Raw genomic sequence first — 17,526 nt, 5'->3', positions numbered from 1 at the left:
GTCCTCTGTCCATTCATTGACCAGATCCAGCACATACACCATGGTGGGGCCAGGGGCCAGAGCCTGAGGTCACCATGGATGAACAAGGAGGACTGCCAGTCACCATAGAGCTGAACATCCAAGGAATCTGGCACTCACAGAGACTGCACCTCTCTCTGCGAGGCACTGGACAGGTTACAGAACGGCCTGCACCTCAATTTCTGAATCTGTAACATGGAGAAAATGCTCTCCACCACAAAGGGCTGTTGCAATTACTTAAACTTGATAACCTAGTTAAACACTTTGCACAAGGCCTGGGAGAGAGCAAATGCACAGTAAATGTCAACTCACATTTCTTTTCCCTCTTCCCAAGGTAAAACTTCACCACTAGACAAAGACATTACTTTTAGCTATTCAAAATATTGCCATTAATTAAAGTCTAATTAGAATGCATTCTTTCCTAAAAATAAAAAAAGAAACCCCGGATTCTGCTCCCATTTTAAAAGTAGAAGGTTTTGAATACATATTTTCATAGTGGTAAAAGACACAAAACATAAAATTCACCACTGAACCATTTTAAACTGTACAATTCAGCGCCATTTAGTACATTCGCCATGTTGTGCAACCATCACCACTATCTAGTTCCAAAACATTTTCACCACCCCAGATGGGAACTCCATACCCAGTAAGCATTCACACCTATTTTCCTCTCCCCTGACCTCCTGGCAACTACTATGGATTCACTTATTCTGGATATTTCACATAAATGGAACCATACAATACATGGCCTTTTGTGTCTGCCTTCTTTCATTTAGTGTAATGTTTTCAAGGTTCCTTCATGTTGTAGCATGCATCAGGACTTCATTCCTTTTCATGGCTGAATAATACTGTTATATGGATATATCATATTTTGTTGATCCACTCATCAGTTGATGGACATCTGGGTTCTTTCTGCCTCTTGGCTATTGGAAATAGTGTGCAGCCATTAACATTCATGTACAAGTTTTTGTTTGAACATCTGTTTTCAATTATTTTGAGTATACACCTAGGAGCAAGACTAGGTTTTGAATATTTTAAACACATATATACACATATTATCATAGATAGATACATACATAAAACACAAACATAGACACACATTCATATAACATACACACATATAATATATCCACAGATAGAATTACTAGGTATTCAGACTAAACACACACATACACATAGCATGCAACTTCTGCAGTAAGCCTTTGCTATACTTGTTTGGTTAAGGCCTTTCCTGTTCCTTTCTCCATCATTAGCTGATTTTGACCCACTCCCACCTTTACATTTGTAATCTCTTCAATGACTTTATGACCTCTCCATACCCCACCCTCTTATATAGTACCCATATATCCAAGAGAGTGCCTAGCTCGCATTAGGTGCTCAGTAAGTGTTTGCTGAATGAATGAATGAAGCAGTGCCTTGCAGACAGCAAAGATACAGTGAGTACCTGAAGGAAAATCAGTTCCATAATCATATCCAAGGTTAAAATAGAGAAGAGCATCCTTTAATGTTCAGAGTACCTTCAATGTTACTTACTCAACACCTGTCACCAATGTCACCCATGTTGTTGAACGGCAAGTGTTAGTACAGACCTTGATTTCTCTTTTCATCACAAAATTCCCATATAGCACAGTGGTTAAAAATATAGATTTGGGGGCCAGCCCGGTGGCGCAGCGGTTGAGTGCGCATGTTGCACTTCGGTGGCCCAGGATTCGCCGGTTTGGATCCCGGGTGTGGACATGACACTGCTTGGCAAACTATGCTGTGTTCCCACATATAAAGTGGAGGAAGATGGGCACGGATATTAGCTCAGGGCCAGTCTTCCACAGCAAAAAGAGGAGGATTGGCAGCAGATGTTAGCTCAGGGCTAATCTTCCTCAAAAACCAAAAAAAAAGATTTGGAGACAAACAGCCCAGTGTTGGAATGTCCACTGGCCATGTTATTGTTTGCAGTTTCCATAAGCCTTTATTGCCCCTCTAAAAAGTAAAGATAATAATCCCATGCTTTTATGTTGCTGTGAGAATTGAATGATGTAATTCATGTGAAGTACTTGACAAAATACCTGGCACATAGGTAGTGCAATCAAGGGTACCTCTTACCATTAATTAAGTAGGTTCCAAGCATGCACTAAATCTCTCTTCTCACTCTAAACTCTCTTACAGCATGCCAAAATCTCTGGGAAAATCAACTCCAGCTGCTCCAATCCAGACCCATGGCTCTACATTTATCTACGGGTGAATCTCAAACTTATAGCTAGAGTTTCAGTCTGAGCTACCTACTTGCCTATTATCCAACTGTGTACACGAAATCTCCGCTTAGATCTCTAAGGACGGCTTAGAACTAACATAGTGCATGCCCAAGATATTATTACTAGGGGAGGCAGGGGAAGGGTACACGGGAACTGTCTGTACTATGTTCAAAACTTTATACATCTTAAACTATTTCAAAATTAAAAGTTATTAATAATACTAAAATTAACATGGCCAAAACTGAACTACTAGAGATTTGCTCTCCAGCCCCAATTTCCCATCCATCTCAGTAAATGAACAACGCACCCAACGGCTCAGGGGAGGCGCTTAGGTGTCACCCTCCAGTGATACAGAGCAACATTAAGAGCATATGCCCTGGGGTCAGATTGCAGGGTCTGAATCATGATGTTGCTTCAGCTTCCCGCCACGTGACCTTGGGCATGTTACTTGACCTTCCCATACTTCAGTTTCCTCATTTGTAAAGTGAGAATAATAGCACCTATGGCACAGAGTTATTATGAAGAGTCAGCGAGTAAGTCAATTTAAATTAACTCATTAAATGAGTGAATCAATACACTAAAGTGCTTCAATTGGGGCACAGTGCATTGCAAGTTTTTTTCAGTAAATAGCAATTATTATTTTCCCTTTGCCTTACACCCACACCCAATACGTACTCTAAACCTGACCTCTTCTCGCTCTCAACAATTTTAGTATAACTCACCACCACCATCAATTCCCATAAATCTGCACAGCCTCCCACCACATGTCTCTGTTCCCACTCTTGCACTCCTACAGTTCATTTTCCATAATTGTCAGAGTAAACTTTCTCAAACCTAAATCAAATCATCTTATCTTCTACTCCAATGGTTCCTCATTGAGAGCAAAATTTTTAAAAAGAAATCCTAACAAAGGTCGCAAAAGTCCTGTATTATCTCATGCCTGCTTTCCTCTCTGACTTCATCTGCCTCCACTCTCTTTTCATTAATCATCAGCCACAATGGCTCTGAATACGACAAAGCTTTATCACTTGCTGTTTGTGGCAAGGATTGCTTCCTGACCTCCAACATCCATTCTCCTATTATTCCTTAGTAATAAACTCCCAATTTCTCATGACCACACAGTGTCCTAGAACACAGGCTACATTTCCAGCCTGTCTTGTGGTGAGATATAGCTAGGGGACTACATTCTAGCCAATGGAATCTAAGTAGAAATATTATATGCAGCTTTCAGGAAAAGACCTGAAATCAAGAAGGCACATCTCTCTTTTAGCACTTGGGCAGACTGGTAATGCAAATATGGCGCCCAGGGTTGGACAGCCATTTTGGAGCATGAGGTTGGAAAAATGCAAAGCAATGAGATAGAAAGAACCCAAAGCTGTGGAGGGCAAAGCAAGAGCACAGAAGGAATCTGGGTCCAGATGAGAATCACACTGCATCATCAGCTCTAGGTTATTGCCCTCTGTATTGCTAATGTGAGGGAGAAATAGACAATGCACGCCTATCTGGTTTAAAATACTTTAAGTTCTCTCCCCACTTCACTGTAGAATGATTTTCCCCACAGATCCCTGCATGACTGCCTTTTTCTCATCGGTCAAGTCTCCTCTCAACTAGCACCACCTTAGGGAACCTTCCCTGACCACCTTGGTTCAGTCTTCCCTCTCCCCCGTGTCTCCACCCTACGCTCCCACTCTATGCCTTCTTCTTTGTTGCACTCAATAACACAAGAAATTATTTATTTACTTCTTTAACGTCTGTCTCCTTTCATCAAAGGTAAGCTTTTTGAGGGTCCTCTGTACACCCCTCCCCAGCATTCAGAACAGCTCCTGGCTTGCAAAAGTAATGAAATACATATCTTTTGACTGGCTGACCTAGGATATATGTAAACGACCTAGTTTTGTGTTCCCCCCAAATACTGGGTTCCTTTCTTTCTCATCTCAAATGAGTGGATTTAATTCAGCTGAACATTTATTGAGCACCTACTGGGTGGCGACACTGTGGTAGACACTGGAGAAACAAAGATAAATGAGGCATGGTCACTGCCCCCCGGGGCTTCATAGTGTGACAATAATGTATTCCACATTTCTTAGCATACATTTAATATTGGAGGAGTAAATAGTAAGTTGACGGTAACTTTTGCTCTGTGTATACTCAGAAAGAAGTTTAGACTTCACCCATTGTTTTTTCATTTCCACATCTAGTTTTGAAACACACCACAATCATTACGTTAGTGTTTTGACTATCACAAAATGTGGACATCTTCCAAAGCACAGTTTCAAAATGTCACTAAACACCCAATTACTGAAAAATTCTATCATTGCACCATCCTCCCTTCAAAATCACTTTCCAGAATTCAGACCCTGATTATCCCCCAAGAACAGTTAACAAGTAGGATTCTACCAAGTCTTTTTAACAACACCCAATGTTCCCACAAGAGGCAACTCCAAATAATCTCCAGCATAAAAACATTTGTGCATTTGAATAAGGAATTATTCATGTGGTTAAGATTGTTATTTGATTTAATTCTACTTAAGGCGGAAGCCTTGAAAATTAAACCTGCAAAGTCTTGTGAAACCATTACACATATGATCTCTATCCAATCCAAAATTCTCCACTATCATCTAAGATCACTTGTGAAAGCTTGCATCACTTGGATAAATTCTAGGCTTGGAATGTTCTATAAAAAGCATGATCACTAATGGTTCTATTTCCAGATTGTGTTATAATATGGAATACAATATAAAAGACCAACTTAATATTAGATAATAATTTAGAGTTAAAAGGTACTGTTGGTTAAGAGTATGGGATTGGAAGGAGAAAGATCAGAGTCTGAAACTGGCCTAAACCATGTGACTTGGGCAAGTGTCTTAATAACCATTCCAAGCCTCAGTTCCACAAGCATCAATGTGACAAATAAACGAGATGAGGAAATGAGATCATGGTGCCCGACATAAATGCTCACTGTGATGTCAGTGAGAACAATAACGAGGATGACAAGAGAGAGTCAGCATTTGAACCCAGGTCTGGCTGCCTCCAAACTGCGATCTCAATTCACTATTTCTCGTTCAGTTTTTTCATTCCTGGTTGCCAATCTACAGCATCTAGAGGCAGCATCAGCTCTGATTTTTAAGATGCAAAAGCTGCAAAGCTTTGCAGGGGGATGGGGACATGTTCAACCCCATCACCATGGCAGGTAATTTGTGCAGCAAAAAGGACAGAGAGGGAATAGAGGGGAAGTGCCAACTCTCCATGTAGGGGACAAGGCATCATATGGGCCTGCAATTAGGGAGGAAGAAGATTGCCAAGGGCAAAAATAACCCTGGCAAAATGCAGTGCGGCTGGGTAGGAGATGTCAGCCCAGGTCAGCTTTTTCTTGGCGGTATTCTCATTCTCCAAGAGATTTTACTGTCACTCCCTTACCATGGATTTGAAAAGGACTTGAAAGATGAGAAGGAAGTCTGATGATAGTGGATATTTCTAAGGCTAAGTCATTAAAACAATTTTCCCCTTTCCTAAAAGCCTGGTGCATGAACAACTCTTCAAAGGGAAGAAGTGCTTCAAGAAAAGATCATTGTTAACTTTGAGGAAGCTTAACAACCTCACTCTCCTCTCCTGTAAAAAAAGGCAGATGAACTAGATGAGACGGCTTGTCTCTCAGAGCTCTGAAATAAGCTCCTGAGTGCAAAGAGCAAGAAACAGTAAAGGGAGAGGAAGAAGGAAGCTATGTGGATTCATCCTGTGCGGGTCCCGAAGAGTGAAGTTTATGTTCAGAGGAAAAGGGAGGGAACACTGAAACAGCATCCTTAAGGACACGCTTAGACCTCAACTGTATTTCTATAAGTATACAGGTATGTTTCACACGAGGAAAACAATGAACAGTAATCTATCAAATCCAGAAAGTAAACCAAATGTTCAGTTTCTTTCTATTTTAATGGAATGAAACTATCAATGACATTCAAATACCATGATTCATTGAGCTGAAAGCTATTTTATGCATTTGACTACGAGGGACGATTCAAACAAAAACAGCTAAGGCCTGTATTTGGCAAAACGAAAATTAATATTTCTTAAAATAGAGAGCAGTTAGGTAATCTTGATCTTAATTATGACATGTCAATATTTTTTCCTTGACAGCTTATAGTCAAAATCACTCTTGATTGCTGCCTCTCTGGTTAAATAGCAGCTGAGGAAGCTGGCTTGGATTCAAGGACCATGTTGGATTAAAAAAAAAGTACACAATAAGCACTACAATCACACCCACTTGGTGAGATGCTCACACCATGAGGGGCACATGGAAACTGAAAATAAAGTAAAAGGGTTGACTTGAGCCTTAACTCCTCTGCACTATGAAGCCTCTACCCACTGTATTGGACTGTATTATTCATGTTTTTCCTTATATACTGCTGATTTTGTGTGTGATACATACTCATGTCTCAATATATATTATTATTCTTGTTCTCATAGGATCTTCCCTAATCAGCTATAAGTTCTGTGACAGCAGGGTTCATTTCTGTATAATAACTCCTAGCACGTTGTAGATTCCTAGCTTCTAGGGACACCCACATAGAAGTTTCTCAAGAACCTTGTATTGGATAATGTGAATTAAAAAAAAAGTGACCTGTTAATAAAACATATATATATATATATATATATATATATTTAAAGCCATGAAAATACTGCTTCAGCTCTCCCTTCCTAGTGATTTCTGCAAAAAAAGATAATGAGCTTTCTGGCAGAACCCCCTATAACAGTTACGAAGGTAAAATGAAGCAGAAAGAATTCCAGGGTTTTTTCAAGGGAGCCAATCCTTTTAATTGTGTGGAGAATTTATATTGGGAATGTACCGTTTCTAGTCTCCATTCTCATTTTATTGCAACCAGCTCCCAGCTCCTGAGATCAGCACATGACCCTGACCTAACTAATTGGCGGAGTCTTTTCTCTAGCCAAAGTATTTGGTCACACGGCCCAAGTTAATCCAACTGGACTCAATCTCAGGACTCTGGCTGTAACCATTAAGAAAAAGAAATTCACGTTTCACGAAGGTTGCTAAGCTGCAAGGATGGGAGGCTTAAGTTGCTAGAAACAATTCCAATCCCACCAGAGATGAGCCTGTGAATAAAACCAGCACAGCAGAGGGCAGAGCTGAGACACAACAACAGATTCATGACAACAACCTTTGGGTATCTGGATTCAGTCATGTCTGAAGGCAGATAAGTTTTTGGACTTTTCCATTAGATTAGCCAATAAAGAGTCAGTTTGAGTTCAGATTCTGACTACGGTAATGGGGAAGGAGCTAAGTGAAACAGGATCTAAATAAAACGTGGGTGTTACTGAGGATTAGCATAGGTTTGCAAGATTCAGATCCTTCATAACAAATCCCAATCTATTTTCTCTAACCTCATCTGCCATCCTCCACCATTTGAATCCATGCATTTAAATAACAGATGCACTCCACTATATATGGCCCATGAATAGACCATGTACATTTATGCCAACATGCATTTGCTCATGATATTACGTCTCCCGATGAGATCCTTCCTCCTTTCTCTTCATGGCAAACTCCTATTGACAGTGCAAAGCCCACTTTCCCATGGCAGCCACGCCCAACACTCATAACCAAAAACAACCACTCCCTTTCTCCAAGCTCCCTTTGCATTTTCCCCACAATTTATGGCATCTTATCACATTTGCTACATTGGATTACTGTATTAGTGCATTTGTCTCTCTCCTTGCTCAAACAGCCCATACTTAAGAACTATAACTTATTCAGTTTTGTCTCCTCATAGTTTAATGTTCAATAAACAACTGTCGGAAGGAGAAAGAGATGAAAGAGGGACAGAGAAAAAAATATTTTCTGAACAAGAGTCTCTAGCACCTTGTAACAAAAGCAAAAATCAAAAGATCAGTACTGGATTCAAATAGTTCCAAAATAACTTTCCAATCTTTCAATTTAGGGTGAAGAATCACTAGATCCTGACATGAATACAGAGGAAACAATCACTGTTAAACTAATAGTCAAATTAGGATTCCATGTTCTCCCACAACTCTTGAAAAGAATACATTTAAAGAGACAGAGAACGAAGTTACTGCTCTGTTAACTGGAAGCACTATTGTTTCTCTCGCTCTGCCATTTTCCCTAACCTACAGGTTGGAGCATAAGGATGAAACCAGAGGGCAGAATTATGGGAATCGGGAATACAATGGCCTTAAGACCTCCAAATTCTCAATATAGTCAATAAAATGCCTCAGCTAAGAATAACACTTTAACTGGGATAGACTCAATGGGAAATTCCTTGGCCAAACGAAAAGGTACACATCAAACTTTCAGTGCAGTGAAGAAAGGCCGATCTCTCTCTTTCTCATCCAAAAACATTTGTCTTGTGTGTTAAGCATTTTCTGAAAGAAATACAAATATCCAGAAATCCCTTATAGGTCGATTCACACCAAGGTAGGCTGGGTTTAACTGCAAGATTAACAAAGCTCTTGGAAATCTGGAAAATAAAATGTTAGGGCTATCAAAAGCAGCATGTAATTGAGCTGAAAAATTAATTACAACCTCAATGTAACTCTCTTCAATTGCTAAGATCCGCTAGACACTGTACTATCATTCGACTCTCACAGAGCAAGATTCCTGTCAGAACCAGACAGATGTGAAGGGCAGCAGTCAGACCCAGAGCAGCCACTTCCTCTCCACTTGGTCCTCAATATTTTTCTTTTATGAAACAAGACACACATACCAACTACTGTCAAAGAGAAAACTCTTCCCCATGATATTGCCAAGGGGCCATCTGAAATGGATACCCCCATTCTCTAGGGAACACGAACAACAACAACAAAAAATGCCTGTGTCCTTTTAACCTGCATCCGCATGTGTGATCGTGGGCCAAAGCATATGTGCTCAATAACGGGGGTATAAGGAAACACATGTTAAATAACTCACTGCAGCCCCACTCGGATGAAAAGCAGACCAAGACTTTCCATGCTATTCCTAGACACAAAGGGAGCTGGCTTCCTTTGCACTTTAGCAGACTGTGTACAACTAGTTAGCATATGAAGAGAGGCCCATGCCTGTACCCACTTTCTGGAAACAAAAGCAGCCTGTCATCAATATAAATACAGTTTACATACCAACGGTTTCTAATTAACCTTTCACCAGTAGTTTTGACCACAAGTGCCTTTTCCTTCTTAGTCTCAGGAACACAGGGAAGGACCAGCTCTAGACTTCTCAGCCTTCACCAATGATGGGCTTCAAGGGCCCATAAATTCAACAAAGTCTGGAGGTGAGTATCAGCCCTTCCTTAGGAACTATGTGAACTCAGGCCAGTAACTTAACCTCTCTCGTTTCCCATACGCTTACTTCCATAGAAAAGGCCTAACAGCTATCTCCTAAGAGCAGTGGGAATATTAGATTAAATAACATGTGGAAAGTGCTCGTCACTGAGATGGGCTCAAAGGGAGAGTCACAAACCACACACAGTGACAAGTGGTTGTTAGATCTCCAGCCACATCTAAGCTATGATGAATATTCTGTATCAACAATCAAAACCAATAAATAGGAGAAGACTTCTTAATTTACATTAGCCTTCCTGGACCACTCTATCCAAATAACCACAAACCCCTTTACTCTGTCTTCCTCACCCTGCTTCATTATTTGCTGAGATAACAGCATGTATCGCTCCCTGGCATTTTACATTTATTTGGGGTTTATTTTCTGTATCCACTCTCCATAATATAAGCTTGGCTAAGTTCACCGCTATGCCCCCAGTGCCCATAACAGTGCCTGGCCAAAAGGAGGCCCTCAATAAAATTTAGAAAATTGACACAATGAATATAAATCAAAAAACGTACAGGGTTTTAAATTTTTATATTTGTTTTTGGGAGACAGCTGTATTTTATTTAAAGGATTTTTAATATTGCAGGCTGCTTTAAGTCTGAAACAGGATTATCATCTGTTTAGGACACAAATGTTTACTGGACAGCATATTTCACAAACCTGCCTGCTTGGTGCCAAGGAAGAGGCAATGATTAATCAGATTCTGCCCTTAAAGATGTTTTAGAAGAATACAGCTCACACACATTGGGGTGCATCAATGCACAGTACATTAATTCCTCCTTCACTGGAAACTGCCCCTCTCTCTTCTTCCACATGGTGACAGCAAATGCAGTCAAGCTGGTAAAATGCAACCGCCAGGCTGCTGTGTGAGGGAAGGAGGCGGCAGATGTGCAGAGCAGCAGAGACGCTGACACAGGACTTCAGGGCTCCCTATGGCGCAACAAGCCCCGATTCCCAACTGTCACTGAATCTCTGGATAGCACAAGTACCAATCTTTTTTTTTTAAATAAATAATTAGGCAACACATATGAAAAACTTTTTTTTTTTTAAAGGAAGATCAGCCCTGAGCTAACATCTGCTGCCAATCCTCCTCTTTTTACTGAGGAAGACTGGCCCTGAGCTAACATCTGTGCCCATCTTCCTCTACTTTATATGTGGGATGCCTACCACAGCATGGCATGCCAGGCGGTGTCACGTCTGCACCTGGGATCCAAACCAGCCAACCCCGGGCCGCCGAAGCAGAACATGTGAACTTAACACTGTGCCACCAGGCCAGCCCCTGGAAAACTTTTTTAAGGTATGTACTTTTCTAGGGAAATCCTCAAAAAACAGAAATCTAAACATACATTACAACATGAAGATGTTTATCAGAGCTAGTTAAATAGGAAAAACTGATTTTGGGGGGGGGGGGGTCTGTGTGTCAGGAAGATTAGCCCTGAGTTAACGCCTGTTGCCAATCTTCCTTTCTTTTGCTTGAGGAAGATTGTCCCTGAGCTAACATCTGTGCCAATCTTCCTCTATTTTGTATGTGGGACGCTGCCTCAGCATGGCTTGATGAGCGGTGTGTAGATCTGTGCCCAGGATCCAAACCCACAAACCCTGGGCCGCCAAAGCAAAGGACACAAACCTAACCACTACGCCATGGGGCTGGCCCTGATCAATTTAGATAGGATCATTACTGAGCAACTTTCCAGTCTCATGGGACACGATACCATTTAACAATTAAAAATATGTATCTGAGGGAAATCAAATTTTATAAGGAAATAGTCATGATACATCAAATGAAAGAAGCAGGATACAAAGCTACATATACAGGATAACCCTAATTATCTATGTCATGTGTGTGTGCATAGTGTGTATATGTGTGTGTGTGTGTGTGTGTATAAATGGAGAGAGGGATGTAGATGTATATAAAGGAAATTTACCTGCATGTTCACAATGATTATTCTTGGCTTGTGGAATCAGGAAGAATTTTTCTTTTATTCTTGGTACCTTTTTGTACTTGTCAGATTCTCTAGAATGAGTAATTACTATTTTACAGACAAGATGCTGTATTTTACTTTAAAATATTACTCAAAGGCTCTGGAAAGTCCTTCTGTTTATAAACAACTAAATTGACAATGCTTCAAAGACCATCAGGAACATACTGTAGTTGAACAAACAGTTTATTACTCATTGCAACAGAGAGAGTGCAGAATACGGGGAATTGCGGGGTGGCTCAACAGAGGGGACTGCAAAGGGCTCTTATAGGATTTGGGCATGTGTCAGGTGGCTTTAAGTGATCTGAGGGAGGGTTCAAGGAAGCAGGTTTTTGTTCTGGTCTGGATGCTGCTAAGAAGTGGAGCTAAATCTTATCTAGAATGCAAGAGGAATGAAGCAACTGTACAACTAGAATTGCAAAAATAAACAAGCGACAGTCAGTCATATCCGTCAAGATGGGAGGATGTTTGGTCATTTTTGTGGTCCGGACAATTTTTATATTTTTTTCTTTGTGAAGACATGATGACAGGCGCTCTTGTCCTGATCCATCACCAATGCCTAACTGATAGCGGTGGGCCAGCTCCAGAATGTCAAGGAATATACGTGCTGTTAGAAATACTGAGGAATAAGTAGTGTGATTAGTGTTCTCTCTGATAATAAACATAATGCAAACCCAATAGAGTTATTTTGTGGATTAAGGACCACACGTGAGTGTAACTTACAACTTACAAAGTGCCATACACATGTTAACAGGTTGCTAACATCTTCACCATCATTGTCATCTACAATCAATCTCTTCTAGGACATAAGGATCGGTGTCTTTTTGGAAGGCTGCCACAGAAACTGTGCATTACGTTCAGTTTACCAAGATGGTTAAGGATAGAAATTAAGACCCAAATCTTAGAAATGGACACATACTAAAATTTTAGACCCAACTTTTAAAATATATATTTCTTCCTAACTAACATGTCATTATGAATCCATAAGAAAGGACAGCGTAACAACTATCACAAAACATGGTACCTTAAAAAGAAACTTAAGAATTGAAAGAAAAAGTGGGCAAAGGTAAAGCGGCATAATGTGGGCAACAAACTTTCAATGGTTCAGCCAAAACAAAACAAAAAAAGAGAAAGCAAATACCAGATATTATTAGCGTTTGGAGTATATGTGATATTAAAAAGATAACATTCAAAAAAGGTATATACACAGAACTCTAAACAGTTTCCTCCTATATTCTCCCGGGTCATCCTGCACTTTGGAGACTACCCCCCAATGGACCTACACGAGAGGTCAGAATTCTGGAAGTGCGTGTAAAATGCTTCTCAAAGACTAGGAAGTACCCATCTTGAAGCAAAAATGGCTTACTTTGAGACTTGCCCTTATTGCTATGAAGTTATAAACTCTTAGGTGACTCATACTCTACCCATCCATTCATTTGAAAGTATCTATGGAGTTCCTGAGAGGGACCATGCTCCATATAAGGCATGGGAGGTCCACGGAGAATGCTCCAGTGGACAACAGTAGGGTCTCCTTCATGAGCGCTCTCGTAGGCAGGATGATGCACCACTTACTATATAGGAATTCCATCTAGACACCTTGACACCCCCAACCAAAAAGATCCATGCTTACCATCCTATCAAAGGGTTGCAGGTATTTTAACAAGGCAAAGAGATTAAACAGCCTATCGTAACGGGTAATGAGAAGGCTGAGCTACACAGAATAAAAATTAAGTCCAAATTCAGAGGAACCAGATCCTCTGAACTTTTTTGTTTTTAATTAGTCCATGGTACAAAAAACCAACCAACCTCCCTTACATGCCCAGCCCTCCAGTCCTTCCCCAGACTGCCATTGTTTTCTACACACAGGCACACACGCGTGAAGTAGTCCCCTCTCATCCATGGTTTCACTTGCAGTGGTTTCAGCTACCCGCGGTCAACGCAGTCCAAAAATATTAAATGGAAAATTTCAGAAATAATTCATAAGTTTTAAATTGCATACTGTTCTGAATAGTGTGGTCAAATCTCACACTGTCTTGCTCCCTCCCACCCGGGACGTGAATCATCTCTTTGTCCAGCATATCCAAGCTGTATATACTACCCGCCCACTGGTCACTAAGTAGCCTGTTATTAGATGACTGTCATGGTATCACAGTGCTTGTGTTCAAGTAACTCTTATTTGACGTCACATTGGCCCCAAAGGGCAAGAAGAGTGATGCTGGTAATTCAGATCTGCCAAAGAGAAGCTGTAAAGTGCTTTCATTAAGTGAAAAGGCCAAAGTTCTTGACTTAATAAAAGAAAAAAAAATCATATGCAGTGGTTGCCATGATCTAAGATCTAAGATTTATCTATGATAAATTTTACTATAGTATATTGTTATAATTGTTCTACTTTTATTATATGGTGTCGTTAATCTCTTACGGTGCCTAATTTATAAATTAAACTTTATCAGAGGTATGTATGTACAGTTTTTACCTGTACATAAGTATACATATATACAGGGTTTTGTACTATCCATGGTTTCAGGAACCCAGCGGGGGTCTTGGAACATATCCTCCAAGAATAAAGGGAACTACTGTATTCGCTCATTTAAAAACATACATGGCAATGAACTACAGACACAGTTCACTACCTCACTTTGACTCAGAGCAATATTTACTCATTCATTCAATTATTTATTGAGCAATCATTAACTGGTAAATGCTCTAGGAAGTGCTAAAGAAGTAATCAAAACAGACGAAATTCTTGAGCTCATGGAGTTGACATCTCCGTGCATATACACCATGTCATTATTTCAGGTACTGTATATTCCCCTCATTGTAAGTATATGCTACAATTTCTTTAACCGGTCCCTCACTGATGGGTATTTAGGTTGTTTTCCAGTTAACACATTCTTTTTTTATAAACATTGGTCTTAAAGCATCCTCTTCATTTATAAATATTTTGGCCAAACACTAAACAGCTGTTTAAAACATTTTATACCACGTCAACATTGTATTTTGAAAACGTTTCATTCGATGACTTCTCACTTACCAACATCTATAAAACCGTTATCAGAGAAGATACTCACTCCAGAATTGTTTAAGATTTTGGTTGATTATTTGTAACAGTTTAACAGAATATGTTACAGCTTTTAAGAGTCTATGAAGAAAGTAAATGTCATAGTCAACTCATTTTTTTTCCCCTTGCAACTGTTAGGTGTGGTGCTAATTCTTCCAGCTGGTTTTCAGAACAGTTTTAAAATTAACTTTGAAGTTTCCCCACCCCTTAAAAGTCGAGTGATTGCTTTGCCAAGAGAAACAGAGCTCTTAGTGAACAAGTCAGAATTCACGAAGTTCTTATAATTTCAAATGTAGACATTCTGGACTGTGTGTGTCTGTCCACACAGACACACACAAGCATGCAAACACGAGTGTGGGTGTACATGTGTGCAAGCAAACTTTTTAAGCTAAGATTTGTAGAGGATCTATGATGCATTGCAGCCCAAGGAGTGATGTTGTACCATACTCATCCAGGTATTACAGAATGAAAAGAAATCCAATATAGGAGTCTATACTGATTTACAAAAAAATAAACCCAAGAGCAATATTTCTTGAGCACTGCGTGTGCCGGGCCCCGTGCTGTTTTAAGCACATCTTTTTATTTGGGTACAGAACAACCCACTTTACAGATGTGAAAACTGAGGATCAGAGAGGTTTAGGTATTTTGCCAAGTTCATTCAGCCCCTAAGTGATAGAATTGAACATAAATCCAGACAGCCTCTGCTTTAAAATCTCTAACTGATTATGGCATTGTGTTCCTGCAACTATAAAATACATCTAACAATAACTTTATAAATTATGTGCTAGGCATTTTATACCCATTACTGTACAACATACCACGTAGGATTTGCACAGGTTAACTCACAAATTCTGTAAACGTTGGATCCAAGATTCAACCCACAGCTATCTGATCCTATAGTTACTGTTCTTTTACCCACCTCCTGGTACCCCCAGAATAATGGAGAAGTTCTACTGTCCACCTTCTGCAAAGAGGCAGGGTTAAGAACACGAGCACTGAGTGACACTGACCAGATTCAATCACAGCACAGCCAGGTGGTTGCTGTGGACACTGCACATGTTAATCTCCCCGTGCTTCTGTTTATCTGTCAACTGGGGATTCTTGGTGGCTCTATGTAACTAAGAGCATAACATTTGTAAAGAGCTGAGAACAGTATCAGCCCTGTGCTTAGGCACTCCATATAGCCCACTGTTGTGGTTATACTGCCCATATTCATTCTATAATAGAGCTACAATCACATATGTTCTATCCCACATCCAAACCACCACAAGACCACCTCAGGGCACAGCCTGGGGTTGAAATGCACCAGATGCTGTAGAAAAGCGTTGTTATTAGGAGAAAATTAAAGACAACATTCAACTGAGGAGTAACTGGAGTAATTGAGAAACTCCCAAACTCCTATCCAAGAGGTCCTCAAGCAAAGGTCTCTAACAATGCCCCAACCCAGACCAGAATTCATACAGCCACTGATGTGGATCCGGTTTGCTCTGGAGGAAGAAACTCTGCTCACAGCAGACAGGCATGGTTGCCAAGAGTTGCATTTCCTGTGAGTGGGCAGGGAAGCCATGGAAACTAGAGCCATGGGGTATTTAGGGGCATCCCAGGTGAAATGGAGCTGTCACAGCCTCAGAGCAACCTTTTGCCCAGAGATGAAAAATCCAAATAGGGGAAGAGATGGGACAGCTGACAGACAGCAAGCCGAGACGGTCTGGGGAGCCCTACCATCCCTCATTCTGTGTTGGGGACCTCCAGAGCTCGGGGAAGGTGGGAGAAAGACGGCTCTACAATGGGGCTCTGCACAAAAGGGCCTCCTATTTTTCACTCCCTCTCCATTTTCTCCAGCTGAGCCCAGTTTTACGCATACAACACTCTTAAAGAAGCTCAAAATACCAGCTACTGGAGAAGTAGGGAGAGAGAGGGGGAAGGCGGGGAGCCAACAGTTCATTAAGTGGCATCAAGCCAGGGAAGTGGGGACGGCGGGAATGGGAGGCAGCGAGGGGGAAGGGACCCTGATTCGGAACCCACTGGAGGCAAAGCAAAGCATCCTCCAGAAGACCCTCGTCCCTAAAGCAGCGCGAGCCTGGAGAAGACCGGCCGCTCCCGGATCCTTCCACCTGCCCCTACGCGGCAGCCAAGGCTGTCCCCGCGCGCCGGCCTTGCCGCTCAGCTGTGCGGGCGGAGATGCTTGCCCAGAAAACATGGCTGGCTGGAGCATCCGCGATGCGCGTGCGACGCGTGGGACCGTTTCGGTGAGGGATGCAGCCAGCGCCCGCCGGCTGCGAGAGGTCGGAGGTGGGGAACTTGAATACCCGGGCTGGAGGCAAGTGCAGCGCGTTCCAGCTGCTCCCTGGCGCTCCCTTCCTCCCTCCCCTTTTCCCTCCTTTCCTTTTCTCCTCTTTTCGTCTTCCCTGCTTCCCTTCTTCCTCATCTCTGCCCAGCCTCCTTCCTGCCTCCCTGACCCCCGCCTCTCCCCTCCTCCTGCTGTCACATCCAAGCCCAAGGACAAAACCTGCCCGCCCGCGCGCGGTTACCTGCGGTCTCCAAGCGGCCGCGAGGTCCGCCTCGGTCACTGCCGGAGCCCAGGCGCGCACTCAGCCGCCGCCCGCCTCATCCTCGCGCATCTGAGCGGCCCTGGCGGCAGCTGCTCCTTTTATGGGGCCCGCAGGCAGAGGCACTGCCCAGGCGTCCCCAGCCCGCTCACTCGGGCAGCAGCGGCGTCAATGCGCGCTATTCACACTCAGGGACCGCTGCTGGGTCCCCTGGGAGTGCGCGGTCTCCCGCCCACCCCTATCCACATGGCCTGGGGTGGGGGTGGGAGTATGGGGGGATAAACATGGCTTTCAGGGCACTCAGCGCGGGAGGGGGGGTTGTCACATGGTCCCAGCTCAGGGTAGC

The 17,526-nt window shown here is 42.0% G+C and overlaps 1 protein-coding gene and 1 long non-coding RNA gene across 40 annotated transcripts in view; one reads left to right on the top strand and one right to left on the bottom strand.

Moving 5' to 3' along the window:
* MAGI1 (membrane associated guanylate kinase, WW and PDZ domain containing 1) overlaps positions 1-17,526 on the bottom strand; it is a 598,403-nt gene that overhangs the window by 144,464 nt on the left and 436,413 nt on the right. For 4 of the 39 annotated variants that reach the window (XM_070493536.1, XM_070493538.1, XM_070493539.1 and 1 more), the window contains exon 1: positions 17,163-17,271. The exons of 33 other annotated variants lie outside the window; for them this stretch is intronic. The gene's annotated coding sequence lies outside the window, so the exon portion shown is untranslated. Of the gene's footprint in view, positions 1-17,162; positions 17,272-17,526 lie in introns of those variants that run through there. 2 more of the 39 variants (XM_070493542.1, XM_070493544.1) reach the window with 2 other exon arrangements.
* LOC139041463 (uncharacterized) overlaps positions 10,752-17,526 on the top strand; it is a 37,984-nt gene continuing 31,209 nt past the window's right edge. Inside the window, exon 1 of the long non-coding RNA XR_011496649.1 lies at positions 10,752-10,891. This is a non-coding gene — a long non-coding RNA (uncharacterized lncRNA). The remainder of the gene's footprint in view (positions 10,892-17,526) is intronic.

The sequence above is a fragment of the Equus asinus genome, chromosome 21 (assembly GCF_041296235.1).
Source record: "Equus asinus isolate D_3611 breed Donkey chromosome 21, EquAss-T2T_v2, whole genome shotgun sequence".
Classification (NCBI taxonomy): domain Eukaryota; kingdom Metazoa; phylum Chordata; class Mammalia; order Perissodactyla; family Equidae; genus Equus; species Equus asinus.
The sequence above is the reverse complement of the archived record's forward strand: the minus strand, read 5'-3'. Positions and strand labels throughout refer to the sequence as shown.